At 44.1% G+C, this 13,178-nt stretch overlaps 5 pseudogenes; all 5 read left to right on the top strand.

Moving 5' to 3' along the window:
* Positions 1-4,232: 4,232 nt before the first annotated feature.
* LOC135051884 (5S ribosomal RNA) lies at positions 4,233-4,350 on the top strand (annotated as a pseudogene).
* Positions 4,351-7,064: 2,714 nt separating this feature from the next.
* Positions 7,065-7,183, top strand: LOC135052583 (5S ribosomal RNA; annotated as a pseudogene).
* A 769-nt stretch (positions 7,184-7,952) lies between these two features.
* On the top strand, positions 7,953-8,071 carry LOC135052085 (5S ribosomal RNA; annotated as a pseudogene).
* Positions 8,072-8,178: 107 nt separating this feature from the next.
* Positions 8,179-8,296, top strand: LOC135051602 (5S ribosomal RNA; annotated as a pseudogene).
* Positions 8,297-8,397: 101 nt separating this feature from the next.
* LOC135052245 (5S ribosomal RNA) lies at positions 8,398-8,516 on the top strand (annotated as a pseudogene).
* Positions 8,517-13,178: the final 4,662 nt, after the last annotated feature.

A 13,178-nucleotide genomic window follows, 5' to 3' on the forward strand; every position in this document is an offset into this window, starting at 1 on the left:
CATAAACCCTGCAGCTTTTTTCAGGACATCGGAAGAGTACGGGGGAGGCACATATACGGATAACAAAAGCAGAGGGTTGCAATGAATTCTACACTTTAAAAACACATATCTCCCCCATGGGTCCGATTGTACTGAGTCCAGCACAAAGGGAACAGTCCTCTTTACAAGGACAGAGACCCCCCGAGAGGCAGAAGTGTGTGTAGAATGGAATGCCCAACCTACCCAAGGTCTCTTAATGGCAAGGGTCTTACTGCCCACCAGGTGAGTCTCCATAAGACATACCACGTCAGCGGTATACCGTTTGACTTGTCTAAGCACCAGAGATCGCTTAATCTTATCGTTAAGTCCCCGCACATTCCACGACAACATCCTAAGTCCAACCATGAGGAGTCGTTATAATGATAATAGGGGCTACAGCCCGCAGCCAGCCAGATCCACCCTCGCGGTACGCAATTACAAGGCACCACCGCTCAATAAATAGATTCGTAAGCCACACATACACAAACTCCAGACATCCATACAAAAAATAACCATAGCCTTTAACTTCCCCTCTCCCCCCGCCCTGTACACTACTCCCAACCTGCAGCATACCTGGATCCCCAAACAGAACACTGACTCAAACCCAAAGCACACAACGAGCTATATTCTGGGTGGAGCCAAGAATCTAATGGCCCTGAGAAAAGAGAAAACAAAACACAAACAAGAACACTCTCAGCCATTAAACTAAATCACAAAAAAGAAATATTTCTGTATATCGCGCCAACTGTGAACAGCAGCTTCAGTGAAAAAAAGGACTCCTCACAAGTCCCCAAACAGTCAACAAAACAAGATATATGATCACCAATGCGCTAGTCACACATGTTCAAAATAAGGTCGAATTATCTTACATCAAACAATGTTTCCGGAATAGTCAACCTCTTTTCTAGAATCCCTCCCAGAATGATCTGGGTGCCATGCGAGAGAGGACCTTGGTTAGAGATATAGCCTCTTATCCTCACATATGACTCCACCACAGGGATAGATGTTACCTTTAAATTTTCAAAGATAAACAAACATAGTGCAAGTACAGTCGAATGCAACTTTTGATTTGATGTTTTAATAAATTGCACTCACAATATACAAATAGATAAAAAGCATGTAGACCACTTATAGTGGATATGGATATATGCCAGGCATTCGTGAGGTTACCCTCCCAGATCTCAAATGGGCCTCTGATGAAGGACTGAGGTCCGAAAAGCTTTAGGCGTGGTGACTGGTGTTTCCTTGGATTATCCCTGGCGGTGACAGTTTCCTACAAGTTGGTACAGTGTATCCGGACCACAGATCCACATCACCCCATTTGAGATCTGGGAGGGTAACCTCACGAATGCCTGGCATATATCCATATCCACTATAAGTGGTCTACATGCTTTTTATCTATTTGTATATTGTGAGTGCAATTTATTAAAACATCAAATCAAAAGTTGCATTCGACTGTACTTGCACTATGTTTGTTTATCTTTGAAAATTTAAAGGTAACATCTATCCCTGTGGTGGAGTCATATGTGAGGATAAGAGGCTATATCTCTAACCAAGGTCCTCTCTCGCACGGCACCCAGATCATTCTGGGAGGGATTCTAGAAAAGAGGTTGACTATTCCGGAAACATTGTTTGATGTAAGATAATTCGACCTTATTTTGAACATGTGTGACTAGCGCATTGGTGATCATATATCTTGTTTTATTAAACTAAATCACCCCTAAAAGGTAGAAAAAGGGGCGAAACATATAAAGTCTCCCCCCGAGACTTAAGAACAAAATACTATCGGATACATGTGGACCACAGATATATTCCCCCCCCCCAGCCCCCCACCCCCCCCCAGCCCCCCCAACCCCCGCAACCCAGCAATAGAAATATAATTGGCCTATATGAGAAGAAAAAATCAGGCAAAAAACTATCCCCCTCCCTCCACCCCCACATCCTCAAGGAGCAACACATAGATAATTAAACATTTCCTCATCCTGCAGCCCCCCAGTAAATATACATAGAATCATATCCTGCACAGAAAATCTCATGCAACTAGAGTCACAGGAATCAATCAATGATCAGCAAGAGCCCGTCCCGCCGGGAAGCGTCTATCCAGCCAGATCAACGCCTCTCGAGGAGTCGCAAAAAATTTTGTTTCACCATCAGCCACCACTCGCAGTCTCGATGGAAAGAGCATAGCGTATGGCAGGTCGAGTTCACGGAGTCTTCTCTTAACAGGCAGAAATTGGGCCCTGTCTTTCTGCACCTCCACCGCGAAATCCGGGAAGACCGATATTGGCGACCCATTCCATTTTAAAGGGCCTTTCGTGCGAGCAAGTTTCAGAACAGTGTCCCGGTCACGGAAGTGGAGGAACTTGGCGATGAGGGTACGGGGCGGAGCCCCCGGAGGTAATGGGCGCATCGGAACTCTATGAGCTCGTTCTATTGTGAAATGAGGCGAGAATTCTTCGGACCCAAATGCATTCCGAAGCCATTTTTCTAGAAATTCTTCTGGAGATGAGCCTTCCTCTTTCTCGGGCAAGCCAATGAAGCGGACATTATTGCGCCGTAAGCGTCCCTCCATATCCGTCAGTTTTTTGCGCACATCAGTCATCTGAGACTCCAAAGCATCAGTACGCCGTCCCAGCAGGGTGACAGTATCCTCGACATTGGAGATACGGGTTTCGGCCTCACCCACCCTCTCCCTCACCCGCTGAAGGTCTTGATGGATAATGGAGAGGTCAGACTGCAGCTGCCCAATTTTATCAGCCAGGCGGGCCTCACTAGCAGTTACGGCATCCAACACTCTCTGTAATGTAGCATCGGGCGGTTCAGACGAAGCCGAGCTGTGTGTAGGAGATGGGGGCGGTGCCTCAGATTGTGTAGTCTCCCTCCTCTGCCGTTGAGGACCGGGATTGCGGACAAACCTCTCCATTGCGCCCGCCGCCGCATTCTGTTGGCGGCCTTTCACCATTTTGGATAACACAATGCCGCCGCACTCGACCAGTTATATATCAAAGCAATGCAGGCAGAGAGAGGAGGCGCAGGCACTAGCACACTGTGAGAGGGCCAGGAGGTGCGGGAAGAATATATATATATAGAAGGACCAGTGTTATTGGTTGTGTCGCTGAATGTCGGCACAGTGGGTTTTGAGAGTGTTGTGGGCTGAAGCAGGGAATTAGGCAACTTCCACCTGAACGGTCGCTATCCCTTTAAGGCACAGTGAGGCAAGTCCCTTAATAATCCTGGGCCTGGCAGGGGAACTCAGATCCTGTAATTATATTTATACTGGTAGGAGCATCCACTTCACAGCATCCAGGATAGGAGAGGGGGGAGAGAGGGTGACAATCCCAGCACTGACTCCCAGCAAGGGCACCCCCCCGCAGCAGGAAACAAACCCCCGTATCTCGTGGCGTGGGCAGCGTCCGTGCATGTAGCAGCAGAGGCCCAGTGAGCAGTCCGCGGGACAGCGCGGTCAGGCACCACAGAGTGGTCAGAGTAACGCACAGAGGCCGCCCCAGGTGTCCGTACCGCTGAACGGAGCGGTGTGCTGTGCGCCTTCGCTCCGTGTATCCGCCCGCAGCGGCCGCATCAGGCGGCGGTCAAAGGTGACGGAGCCGAACTTCCGGGTGGAGGGGGAGCGCGAGCCCGCGGCGTCCCCAGCAGCTCCAGATCTCGTCAGGCCACACTCAGGACGGCCTACAAACGGCCGGGGAGACAGCAGCAGACGGTCCAGGGCACTCCAGGGGGGGCACCAGTCATTCACCCAGCCCCAGTTCACAGGTCAGTCCCAGGGGGATCCACAGGATAGAGTTAAAGGATATATTGGCTGGAGAGTTGCACAATGTGTGTGCTACTCCATGCCCGTCCTGGCCACGCCCCCTGATGTCGTTATTTTTATACTACCAGCAACATTCTCTTGAGGCATTCCATTTTGAAACTTATTAATTTATGTACTAGTAGTTAGAAGTAGAAGAACTCTATCAGAAATCAAAAAACTCATCTACATTCACACCACAATGGACATGCCCAATCTTGACTGATCATGAAGCTATTCAGTGTTGGGCCTGCTTAGTACTTGGATGGGATACCACCTGGGAATACCAGGTGCTATATGTATTTTTATACTACCAACAATGTTCTCTTGATGTATTCAATTTTGAAATTTAATTATTTATGTACCAGTAGTTAGTAGTAGAAGAGCTCTAACAGAAATCACATAGCTGATCTGCAGCCACACCATGCTGGACATGCCCAATCTCATTTGATCTTGGAAGCTAAGCAGTTTTGGTCCTGGTTAGTACTTGGATGATAGACCACCTGGGATAACAGGTGCTGTAGATATTTGTATACTACCAACAAAGTTCTCTTGATGCATTCCATTTTGAAACTTATTAATTTTTGTACCAGTAGTTAGAAGTAGAAAAGATCAAACACAAACCACAAAGCTCATCTACAGCCACACAACACTGTAAATGCTTAGTCTCATCTTATCTTGGAAGCTTAGCAGTCTTGGGCGTGGTTAGTACTTGGATGGGAGTCCACCTGGCGGGGCGGATTGGGATCGAACACCAGTCCAGAAAATTTATGGAAGCAGCCCTAATGGGGCGGAGTCTGTAGATGGGCAGGGGCCTGTCAGGAGGACGGGGTGACTCCTCAGAGGTCCTGTTTCTGAGATATACACATTTAGGGACTCCTTTGCTTTAAATTATGCTAATGTTTACATGCGACTTTCTGTATATGCTGCTACAATGCTCTTCCCTGATGTACATCTATATGTCTGAATACACAAGGAGTAAATTCACTAAGATGGGAGTTCTATTTAAGATGGGATGTTGCCCATAGCAACCAATCAGATTCTACTTCTCATTTATCTAGCACCTTCTAGAAGATAATACCTGGACTCTGATTGGTTGCTATGGGCAACATCCCATGTTAAATAGAACTCCCATCTTAGTAAATTTACCCCTAGGACTGATATGCCCAGACACTGCTGTCATGCCTTTAATCTACTTCTGATTTTATTGATTTTTCACTCTACAAACCCCTTTTTTTACCTTATATGTTTCAAAGTACATGGAGGTGGAGCACACTATACATACAGCACAGTACAGAAAGGTAGCACACACTACATACAGCACAGTACAGGGAGGGAGCACATACTACACACAGCACAGTACAGGGAGGAAGCACACACTACACAGAGCACAGTACAGGGAGGGAGCACACACTACATACAGCACAGTGCAGGTAGGGAGCACACACAAGTAGTGAAACACAGGCACAGGGGACCAGCGCAGCGGAATCTGTCCCAGTGGCCATTCCGCTCCTGATTACATACATTGCCACCACATTCTTACATAAATAGCACCACATTACACGAATAGCACCACATTACATCTATAGCACCACACTACACGAATAGCACTGCATTACACAAATAGCACCACATGACACGAATAGCACCACATTACAGGTATAGCAGCACACTACAAGTATAGCACCACATTACACGTATAGCACCTAATTACACAAATAGCACCACACTACATACATAGCCATCACATTACATACATAGCCACCGCATTACATATGTAGACACCGCATTACATACGTAGCCACCGCATTACATAAATAAGCCCATCATCATGGACAGACATTGGGCAGCTATAGGGCTGAATGACTTTGCATTAGAGATTGTCCAAGGGCTGGCCGTGAGTGCAGCCTGATCAGCTGGCATCCTGAGAACAAGGTACATCCTGCTCCTGTCCAGTCCCCAAACCATACACTGTGACCGGGGACGCCCTAAGCCTTACACCATCATGATAATGCAAATAATGTAATTAAAAATCACTTCTCTGCAGGGTCCTCTTCAGTGCTCAGTTGCCGCTCTGGCCAGTTCAGTGAAAGTGCGGGAGCTAGGGTGGCGGCGGCCCGCGGGTATAGTGAACCCGGCTCCGACCATCGCTATGCTGCTGCTCCCATGCTGGGCTCGTTGAGGAGACCTATGGCCAGGGCCAGAGAGAGGATGCTGCTGGGCTGGTTAACTTTCTTCAGGTCCCCTGTTGGTAGAATAGCTTCACCACTTTTCACGGCAAGCGGCACCTGGAAGTACCCACTATCCTAACGACCGGATTGCATTCCAATAGACCGCAAGTACTGTAAGCAGTGTGATCCAGCCCAGCCTGAGTGTAAATTGGCCTGACTGAGGGGGATATGGGCCCGGCCCATTGGAATCTGTCATAGTGTCCTAGTGGGCCAATCCGCCCCTGCCACTTGGGAATACCAGGTGCTGTAGGTAGTTTTATACTAACAACAACATTCTCTTGATGCATTCCATTTTAAAATGTCTCCATATATGTACCAGTAGATAGAAGTAGAAAAGCTCTAAATGAAACCACAAAACTCATCTACAGACACACCACACTCAACATGCCCAATCTCATTTGAGCTTGGAAGATAAACAGTGTTGGACCTGGTTAGTACTTGGATGGGAGACCACCTGGGTATTTTTATAACACCAACAACGTTCTCTTGATGCATTCCTTTTATAAACGTGTTCATTTATATACCAGTAGTTAGAAGTGGAAGAGCTCTAACCAAAACCAGAAATCTCATCTACAACACACTGGGCATGCTTAGTCTCATCTGATTTTGGAAGCAGTGTTGGTCCTGGTTAGTATTTGTATGGGAAACCACGTGGTAATAGCAGATGGTGTAGGTAGTTTTCATACTAGCAACAATGTTCTCTTGATGCATTCCATTTTGAAACTTATTAATTTATGTACCTGTTGTTAGAAGTAGAAGAGCTCTAACACAAACCACAAAGGTCATCTACAGTCACACGACAATGGATATGCCCAATCTCATCTGATCTTGGAAGCTACGCAGTATTGGGCCTAGTTAGTACTTGGATGAGAGACCACCGGGTAATGCCAGGTGCTATAGGCATTTTTATACTACCAACAACGTTCTTTTGATGCATTCCATTTTTAAACTTATTCATTCATGTACCAGTAGTTAGAAGTAGAAGAGCTCTAAAAGAAACTGCAAAGCTCATCTACAGCCACATCACACTGGACACGCCCAGTCTCATCTGCTCATGGAAGCTAAGCAGTGTTGGGCCTGAATAGTACTTGAATATGAGACCACCTGAGAATACAAGGTGCTATAGGTATTTTTATACTACCAACAACATTCTCTTGATACATTCAATTATGAAACTTATTCATTTATGTACCAGTAGTAAGAAGTAGAAGAGCTCAAACAGAAATCATAAATCTCATCTACAGCCATACCACAATGGACATGCCCAATCTCATCTTATCTTGGATGCTAAACAGTGTTGGGCCTGGTTAGTACTTGTATTGGGAATACCAGGTGCTGTAGGTATTTTTATACTAACAACAACGTTCTCTTGATGCATTCCATTTTGAAACTTATTCAGTTATGTACCAGTACTTAGAAGTAGAAAAGCTCTAACAGAAACCACAAAGCTCATCTACAGCCACATCGCAATGGACATGCCCAATCTCATCTTATCTTGGAAGCAAATCAGTGTTAGGCCTGGTTAGTAGTAGGATGGGAGACCACTACACCAAGTGCTGTTGTTACTCTTATACGACCAACAACGTTCTCTTGATACAATCTATTTTGAAACGTATTCATTTATGTACCAATAGTTAGAAGTACATGAGCTCTAACAGAAACCACAAAGCTCATCTACAGCCACATCACACTGGACATGCCCAATCTCATCTGATCTCGAAGCTATGCAGAGTTGAGCCTGATTAGTACTCGGGTGGGAGAACACCTGGGAATACCAGCTGCTGGAGGTATTTTTTATATTACCGACACCATTCTCTAGATGCATTCTGTTTCAAAACTTATTAATTTATGTACTAGTAGTTAGAAGTAGAAGAGCTCTAACAGAAACTATAAAGCTCAACGACAGCCATACCACACTGGACATGTCCAATTTTGTCTGATCTTGGATACTAAATGGTTTTGGGCCTGGTTAGTACATTGATGGGAGACCACCTGGGAATACCAGGTGCTGTAGTTATTTTTATACCACCTACATTGATCTCTTCATGCATTCCATTTTGAAACATATTCATTACTGTACCAGTAGTTAGAAGTAGAGGAGCTCTAACAGAAACCAGAAAACTCACCTACAGCCACACCACACTGGACACTCCCAATCTCGTCTGATATGGAAGCTAAGCAGTGTTGGGCCTGTTTAGTACTTGGATGGGAGACCACCTGTGATTACTAGGTGTTGTAGGTATTTTTATACTACCAACAACGTTCTCTTGATGAATTACATGTTTTAATATATTAAATTATGTACTAGTAGTAAGAAGAGTTCTAACAGAAACCACAAAGCTCATTTACAGCCACACCAACCTGAACAAACCCAATCTCATCTGATCTTGGAAGCTAAGCAGTGTTGGGCCTGGTTAGTACTTGGCTGGGAGTCCACATTGGAATACCAGATGTTGGAGTTATTTTTATAAAATCAACAACGTTCTCTTGATGCATTCTATTTTGATACTTATTTATTTATGTACCAGTAGTTAGAAGCAAAGAGGTCAAACAGAAACCACAAAGCTCATCTACAGCCATACCACACTGTACATAACCAATCTCATATGATCTTTGAAGCTAAGCAGTCTTGGGCCACATTAGTACTTGGATAGGAAACCACCTGGGAATGATAGGTTCTGCAGGAGTTTTTTTTACTACCAACAATGTTTTCTTTTTTTTTTTAACAATAGTTTTTATTAGATTTGTAGGCAAAAGCAAATAGGGATACAGAAAGAAGAGAGGGGGATAACAATCAGGGTACATGTATGGTACTTGTCATAAATAAACACACTTATGCAGCAAATATACAATAAATTAAATTAACTCAGGTTCACATAATAATGACAAACTCCCAAAACCGTAACCCCAAAATATCAAGTAATAAAACATAGTACTCTGAAATGGGTACAAAGCAGAGAAGGTAAAGAAAAGAGAGAAACAGGTGGGAAATGGACGGGATACCAGGTGCATGCTAATAACCAACCAAAGACTTTATATAGTTAAGTCAACAAATGAGTTGCTAGTGAGTGAAGTGTCCTGCTGTTCCATGTACTTAGTCCATTTGGATCATTTCCTCGAAGAGGATGAGGCTGACAGAGAGTGTGGGCAGACAGATGTTTCATATAGGTAATGTTTATGGACTTTATTGATAATAAAGTTAAGGGAAGGAATCAAATCCGATTTCCACTGTTGGGCGATAGCTGCTTTCGTGGCAATTAGAACATGGCCAAACAGATAGGAGTTGCCATCCGTTAATAAATGTGGGTGGTAATGGAATAGAGCAATTACCGGGTCAGCAGGAATCTCTTCACCCAATACCTCCTCAATAAACACAATATGCTTAACCACAGGGGTTGTACCTGTGGACAAGTCCAAAAAATGTGGAACAGAGAGCCTATATCCCCGCACTTCCTCCAGCAACATTTTGAGGTGTTGGGCCAGATCTTGTGTTGTCTTTCTGGAGTAAAATAGGCCCTGTGACATTATTTATAATACATCTCAGAGTGGTTTATACACCTAGAAATTTCAAAGCATAGACCCGAGATACAACTCCAATCCTCTACTGAGAGAGTCCTAGCTAGATCTATTTCCCATTTAATTTGGGCAGGTAGTTTACTTTTTTGGTGTCTGTAATTAAAAGAGTGTACTACGAAGAGATTCTGCCTCTAGAACTCGAGAGCTGCAATCGAGTAAGCAATAACTTTAGGATAATAGGGGGAACTGCTTTGCTAGAAGCCTGGCTGCCCAACCAATGTCGAATCTGTAAATATTTATAAAAATCATGCTTTGGAATGCCATGAGTCTTTTGAATTTCATTAAAGGGAATCAGACCCCCCGAGCCACAGATGTCCCCAATTTTTATCAAACCATTGGGTACCCAAGACTGAAGGCAAAGGTTGGGGATGAGAGAGGCAATAACTGATAGGGACAATTCCGGCATGGGCAGGGCGAACCCCTCACAGGAGGAGATAAATTTATACCTCACCTGCAGAGTCACCCGGACCGCCCTGCCCGAGCCAGAGCGCACTGAAGAAATCTTCGCCGGCAACCACAACAGTTCCGATAGAGGAACGGAAACCACAAGAGCTTGTTCAATAACCACTCAAGGTTTCGGATTCGCTGTTTGAAACCAATCATTGAGTTGGCTGAGGAGACAAGCGCTGTGGTAAGACTCAAAATCGGGAAAGGCCACACCACCGCCCACTTTGGGCAATATAAGTACGTTTCTAGCAATTTTGGGTCTAGCCCACTTCCACACATAGCAGTTGAGAGTTTTGTTAAATTTGAAGCACAGGTATTTAGGAAATGGTCTAGGGATAGTCCGGAAGAGGTACATGAGTTTGGGTAATAATATAATGTTGGCCGCTGCTACCCGCCCCAACCAGGAGACTTCATGCGAAAACCATTCCATGGTCAAAAACTCAAAGGCACGCAAAAGAGGGATGTAATTACAATCAATAAGGTCATCGTCATTAGCCAAATGTACTCCCAAATACGTCAATGACCTAGTCTGCAAGGAATATTTATAATTACTTTTCAAAACTAGAAGAGTTTCATTTGAAATGTTAAAAGGCAAGGCCTCTGTCTTTGAAGTAACATAATAACATAGTAACATAGGGGGTCATTCCGAGTTGTTAGCTCGCAAGCTGCTTTTAGCAGCTTTGCACACGCTAAGCTGCCGCCTACTGGGAGTGAATCTTAGCTTATCAAAATTGCGAACGAAAGATTAGCAGAATTGCGAATAGACACTTCTTAGCAGTTTCTGAGTAGCTCCAGACTTACTCGGCATCTGCGATCAGTTCAGTTAGTTTCGTTCCTGGTTTGACGTCACAAACACACCCAGCGTTCGCCCAGACACTCCTCCGTTTCTCCAGCCACTCCTGCGTTTTTCCCAGAAACGGTAGCGTTTTTTTCGCACACACCCATAAAACGGCCAGTTTCCGCCCAGAAACACCCACTTCCTGTCAATCACATTACGATCACCAGAACGGAGAAAAAACCTCGTAACGCAGTGAGTAAAATACCTAACTGCATAGCAAATTTACTTGGCGCAGTCGCACTGCGGACATTGCGCATGCGCATTAGCGACTAATCGCTCCGTTGCGAGAAAAAAATAACGAGCGAACAACTCGGAATGACCCCCATAGTATCTAAGGTTGAAAAAAGACAAGTTGTCCATCGTGTTCAAACTGTTTGAGGTCTCCTATGCAGTTTATTTTAGGACTAGTTATTTTAGTTTAGGACTAGATATATTAACTATAATACTTGTCTAGCATCATATCCCTCAATATCTTTATCCAAAAGGAATTTATCTAACGCATTCATAAAGGTGTTAACTGAGTCCACCGTTACTACACTCTCAGGCAGGGAATTCCAAACACGTATTGTCTTTACTGTGAAAAAACCTTTTCACCTCATTGTGCGGAAACTCCTCTCCTCTAACCTAAGCCAGTGTCCACGTGTCATCTGTGCTGATCTTATTAAAAACAGGTCCCTCGCAAGTTCTGTGTATTGTCCCCTTATATATTTGTAGATGTTGATCATGTCCCCTCTTAGTCTCCTCTTTTCCAATGAAAACATGCCTAGCCTTGCAAGCCTTTCCTCGTATTCCAGCGTCTCCATGCCCTTAATTAGGTCGCCTGCCTCTGAACCTTTTCTAGCTCCAGGATATCCTTTTTGTAGTATGGTGCCCAAAATTGCACACAGTATTCAAGGTGTGGCCTCACTAGTGATTTGTATAATGGGAGTATAACACTCTCGTCCCTTGCATCAATTCCCCATTTTATGCATGCTAATATCTTATTAGCCTTTTTTGTTGCAATCCTACTTTGGGTACTGCTGCTTAGTTTGTTGTCTATGTGAACACCTAAGTCTTTTTCCAGTACAGAATCTCCTAATATTGCTCCATTTAGTATATAGGTGTTATTTTTGTTCTTGCTACCACAGTGCATTACCTTACACTTGCATGTATTGAATCTCATTCTCCATTTTGCTTCCCATGCTTCTAGTTTAACTAAGTCGTTCTGAAGAGACTCAGCATCCCCCTCCATATTTATAACCTTACACAATTTGGTATCGTCAGCAAAAATTGACACCATGCTCTCTAGACCTACTGTTAGGTCGTTAATGAAGATGTTGAACAATAGTGGTCCGAGTACAGACCCTTTCGGCACCCCACTTAGCACTTTAGTCCAATTTGAAAAAGATCCATTAACCAAAACGCGCTGCTCCCTATTATCTAACCAATTACTGACCCAAGTACACATTTTACTCCCAAGTCCTATTTCTTGTAGCTTATAGATAAGTCACATGTGTGGTACTGTGTCGAAAGCTTTGGCAAAGTCTAGAAATATTACATCCACCTCCTTACCCTGATCAAGGTTCGCACTTACTGTTTCATAAAAGCCAAGTAGGTTGGTTTGACATGATCTGTCCTTCACAAATCCATGCTGGTTCCTTTTAATGACCTTATTGGCTTCTAGGAACTTCTGAATACTATCCCTTAGAATACCTTCCAATACTTTCCCCACTATGGATGTAAGACTGGTCTAAAATTACCTGGTTCAGCTTTTCTCCCCTTTTTGAATATCGGCACTACCTCTGCTATACGCCAGTCCTGGGGAACCATACCTGATTTAACTGAATCCATGAAGATCAAAAATAGTGGTCTTGCTAGTTCAGCGTGCAGCTCCATAAGAACCCTTGGGTGAATTCCATCGGGACCGGGCAATTTATTAATCTTTAAAAAAAAATTAATCGGTCACAGACTACCTCCTCACTAAAATAAGCATTTAGCAGTGGGACATTATCTTTGTTGAGATTGTGTGTTAGACCCTGCATTTGGTCCTCTCTGGTAAATACCGTTGAAAAAAACTCATTTAGTTTGTTCGCTATGTCATTATCATTTTTGATTAAGACTTCCAATTTGTATTTTAAAGGGCCTATACTCCCCTTCTTTAATCTCTTGCTGTTGATGTATTTAGACATTTTTGGTGGATTTGCTTTGCTTTCCTTGGCCACTAGTTTTTCAGTTTCTACTTTAGCCGCTCTTATTCCTTTTTTGTGTATTTTGTTACAATCCT

The sequence above is a fragment of the Pseudophryne corroboree genome, chromosome 2 (assembly GCF_028390025.1).
Source record: "Pseudophryne corroboree isolate aPseCor3 chromosome 2, aPseCor3.hap2, whole genome shotgun sequence".
NCBI classification, from domain to species: domain Eukaryota; kingdom Metazoa; phylum Chordata; class Amphibia; order Anura; family Myobatrachidae; genus Pseudophryne; species Pseudophryne corroboree.